This window comes from Acinonyx jubatus, chromosome A3 (assembly GCF_027475565.1).
Source record: "Acinonyx jubatus isolate Ajub_Pintada_27869175 chromosome A3, VMU_Ajub_asm_v1.0, whole genome shotgun sequence".
Taxonomy (NCBI): Eukaryota; Metazoa; Chordata; class Mammalia; order Carnivora; family Felidae; genus Acinonyx; species Acinonyx jubatus.
Window position 1 is genome coordinate 66,013,331 of NC_069388.1, and position 4,492 is coordinate 66,017,822.

The 4,492-nt window shown below is 39.5% G+C and overlaps 1 pseudogene; it reads left to right on the forward strand.

Annotated features, from left to right (window-relative positions):
* The first annotated feature begins 394 nt into the window (after positions 1-394).
* Positions 395-749, forward strand: LOC106977191 (60S ribosomal protein L39-like; annotated as a pseudogene).
* The last annotated feature ends 3,743 nt before the right edge of the window (positions 750-4,492 follow it).

Below are 4,492 nucleotides of genomic sequence, written 5' to 3' on the forward strand. Positions count from 1 at the left end.
ATTTAACTTGTTTCTCTATTCTCTTATTTCCTGTGAACAGATACTTTAGAACTAAAGATTTGCTTAAATTCCTTCCTTCCTTCCTTCCTTCCTTCCTTCTTTCTTTCTTTCTTTCTTTCTTCTTTCTTTCTTTCTTTCTTCTTTCTTTTCTTCCTTTTGGTGGAGATACTTCATAGGTGGTAGTATATGCTTCCTGATGCATCACATTAAGAAGCTCATAATGCCTATTTTGTCCAGTTTTTAATGACCGAAAATATATATTGAAGAACTCTAAGGTTCTTCAAGATTACTTAAGGGGCCCTGCAAATGTTTAATTCAAATTTCATTAAAAAATATACAATTGATGCTGTTTCCTCTTCGCCATTGTGGTGTGTGCTGCTGACTGTTTCTCACCATGTCTTCTCACAAGACTTTCAGGATCAAGTGATTCCCAGCAAAGAAACAAAAGCAGAATCGTCCCGTTCCCCAGTGGATTCAGATGAAAACTGGTAATAAAATCAGATACAACTCCAAGAGGCGGCATTGGAGAAGAACAAAGCTGGGTCTGTACATGAGATGGGATCGAACATGAGATGGCACACCTTTATGCTGCCTGAAAGTCATGTGTTTCTATTCCAACACCTTCCTATTGCCTGACCAGTAGATCTGTTTTATCAGGAAATTGACTTTTCTCTGTTATGATGCTTCTGCACCTGTAGGTTGGTTCAGTAATAAACATGTGAGACCTTTTGACTGAAAAAAAAAAAAAATATATATATATATATATAATTGACTACTGCTTTTCTGATTTCCTCTGATTAAAGAGGAAGTCAAGTAAGTGAGCCCCAGCCCTCCACCTGCTTCAGCAAGAGTTACTCTGCCTTTTATATTTTGGGGTCCTAGATAAGATTTCATTAGAAAAAGTATTACACTAATTAAAATAAAATAAAATAAAATAACCCCCTTCTAAATTTTAGGTGATCGTGTGACCCTTTCCAGAGGTATTTATATCAGAACCGGGGACTCTGAAAGTCAGAAAGACCTTATGACTCAATGAAAAAAGTTCTTAATGCATGCAGTGGGCACATGTGGTGGGAGACAGCATGGAGTCTTCCTGGTACCCCTTGAATCATACAACTCAGGAACTGTTATGATCCCCTCCAAATCTATGGCTGCCTCCCATTCATATAATATGTCCTTGTCTCATTTAGGCAAAAGTGGACTTTGAATAACAGCAACTCATACTTTAAAGCAGAGCTAAAGGTTTATTAGAGGACTTCAGTCCAAAATGGAAGGTATATGAGGTAGGAATCGCTGTGAACCTGCCAACTGTTTCCGGGGTAGTATGCAGACACCCTTCAGGTGTCTTTTGCTGGAAAAAAATCTCTGATTCCGGTCACAAGAAAAGATCCTCTATCTTTCTGACACAGAATATACACACTCTCTGTGATACCTGAAATCAATACCTGATTGTCCACTAGACTCTTTTTCTGGTATTCCATTAAAATTGAGCTTCTCTCTATAACTGAATGTTGAACACATCAAAGTGATGGATGGTGCATCAGCCCCTTATCCCCAGGATTTTGGAGGCAAAGTCTTCAGTCTTATTGCGGCTAAAATAAGATTTATGAACCTTTGCTTCAATTCTAGTTTAATCCCCAAGTGTCCGCTTTTTAATTGTCAAAGAGTTGTAAGGTCTGCCCTTCATGGAACTAGGAACAGTAGGACAATACACAGCTGGATCTCATTGCAGGTGGATGAAGGGAGCACTGAACCTTCATGTTTCCTCTGAGATGAGAAGACTCAAGTTCTTATTATTCTGCTCCTCTGATCTGCAGTATTGTTTCTGAAATAGAATATTTTGCCAGTAGAATGAAGGCTTTAGCTACAGTCTGTTGTATTATCATTACCGTGAATATCATCCTCTTCCTCCTCATCATGCCTATATTCCAATATACTGTTGGAAGAGAGGGACAGTTACTGCCTTTCTTGACCTTCTGAAGCTCAGAAAAAAAGGGCTTACAGAAGCAAAAGAAGAAAAAGCAGCCAACCTAAGGCTCATATCAGTTGTTGGCCCCACAAACTCCGAATTTACTGCAGAAACTCAATCACCTTTCTGATTGTCCAGATAGAATTCTCATGAATTTCCTATGGGGAAATTTTGGTTAAATGTACCAGTTTTTATCCAAACTGATAGAGATATATACAATAAAAGTGAATTTGTAGAGGCACCTGGGTGAGTCAGTCAGTTAAGCATTTGACTCGTGATTTTGGCTCAGGTCATGATCTTGTAGTTTGTGAGATTGGAGCCTGCTTGGGATTCTCTCTCTCCCTCTGCCCACCCACCCCCCCAACTCACATTCGCTCATGTGGTTTCTCTCTCCTTCCCTCTCTGTCAAAATAAATAAATAAACATTTTTAAAGTGAATTTTTTGACACATGTCAAGGTTTATCAGTTCCCAAGCCCTTTCCCGAAGTCTGTCCCCAATTTATAGGTTTCAGAGTGATAATTACAAGCCAAAGGCTGAGATACGGTTAGAAGGAGGCTTGGCTTCAGGCATGAACAGAAAATGAAGCCACATAATAGGCCTTCTAGGGGGTCTCCTCTCTGTTCATGAGGCTGTATTCCTTGTGATATAGAAATCATACTTTGTACAAGTTTAGATATAAGATGTTCATCAGATGAACAATTGGAGGGAAAATAAATGCTCATTAGTGGGAAGACAGGGAAGTATAACTGGATTTTGAAACGTTAAAGAGGATGCTGCATAAAATTGATGTGGGAAGATGTTCAGGATAAATTAGTTGAAAAACAAGGTGGGGGAAATTTTACATATTTATAATTTTCTTTTTAGTTTTGGATATTTTTAGTCTTGAACAAACTATGCATGCTTTATTTGGAAAGAGAAAGGAGGTTCTATTCTAAGCCTTTTAGTATATTTGCATGGGTTGGCTTATCAGGCTAGCTCACTATGGAAGGCACAGACATCTTGAACCAATGGAAATGAGTCAGGGAGTGACAACATTTCAACTTGGAAAGAAGAGGGAAAGGACAAGCCTTGATCACATTGGAGCAGCAACAGGACTGCCTGAGACAATGGGGGAGGTGGAAGATGGGCAAATTAATGGAGTAAATTAAGGCAAGGCTTGATTTGATGTTTTGAGCCCTTCATAGTTTGGTTTAAGTACCTCCAACGTGAGGGTGAGTGGAGTAATGGCAAGGCCTGGGCCACAGCTGACATAAAGTGGAGTGATCTTGTCTCTACATACTTGGTTCTGGATAGAGAGGCCTGATGGTTCTCTCCTGCATATCTTTAAGTCCAGGAGTGAGGTTTCAAACATCAGCTACACACACACACACACACACACACACACACACACACACACACACACGGTGAGTTAAATAGAGAGTGATGATGGAGAAACCACGCATGTGAATCTTCTTTTCAAGGGGCAGTTCACCACTCTAAATGTACTGCCCCAGGTAGAAATGCAAGTTAGGATTCAGAGCTCAACATCAAAGATAGGGTGCTTTGTTTCAGCAGGTTAAAAAGCAACTCATGGTATCACTGCAAATATATCTCAAAAGTGTTGGCAACTTCAAAGGGATTCATTAAGAGAGCTCCCCCAATAAAGTCCCTGGAAGTTTACTAAACTGCACAAAGGTACTCTTATTAAAAGCTAAAAGCAGGCCTAGGAGGCATTTTAATAAAGACCTCCAGTTAGCTACCTGGAACAGGAGAGCTGTGTTGAAGGCCTGGAATAGAGAGCAATTTGTCTTGATGCGTCTCTTAGGGCAAAGTTCCTAATCTCTGCCCTCAATTTTTTCTTCCTTAAAACCCAGACTTACGGGGGACATTGAGAGGATTAAACAATGTTTGTGAACGAACTCATTAATGTTAATTCCTTTATAGGTAAAACAAAGTGCTCAACATTACCATCTGGACCAATATCTGTGACGCCTGCTTTGGAAAGATTCTAGGTTCTTCCCAAGTGAACCATGCCTGAAAGACAAGCAACAGACGAGGAAGGTTAAACTCAACCCACTCCTTGAAGTTCAGAAAGAACAAAATGGTGGGATGTTGAAGGATCAGGAGGCTGTTGGAAGGTCAGAATTTGAATAAGAATGGAAAAAAGTATTCTCTCATCCCCCTAATGTTCAAATGATCTCACTTGGTCTTAGAAGTGAATCCTATAGGGTCTGGTAAAATTTTGAAGCTTTCTGAAAGGTTGTTCAAAAAGATAAGAAAACAGAGAAGAGCCATTGTTGGACAGACAAAGTGACATATGCACACTGCCATATTGAATCCTGGACAAAAAGATCTGCCATGATTACAATCGAGCTTTCAGTCCAGAGGCTAGTTCAGCTAGTTCATGCTTTTGATAACTCAGTGGCAAGTACATAAAAATGTCTGCAACCCAGATGAGGTTGTTAAATTCTTTCTTAAGAACAAGACAGAAAGGAGAAGTGATTTACTAGAGTATGTTCCTGGGTTTGTTTTTTATTTTTATT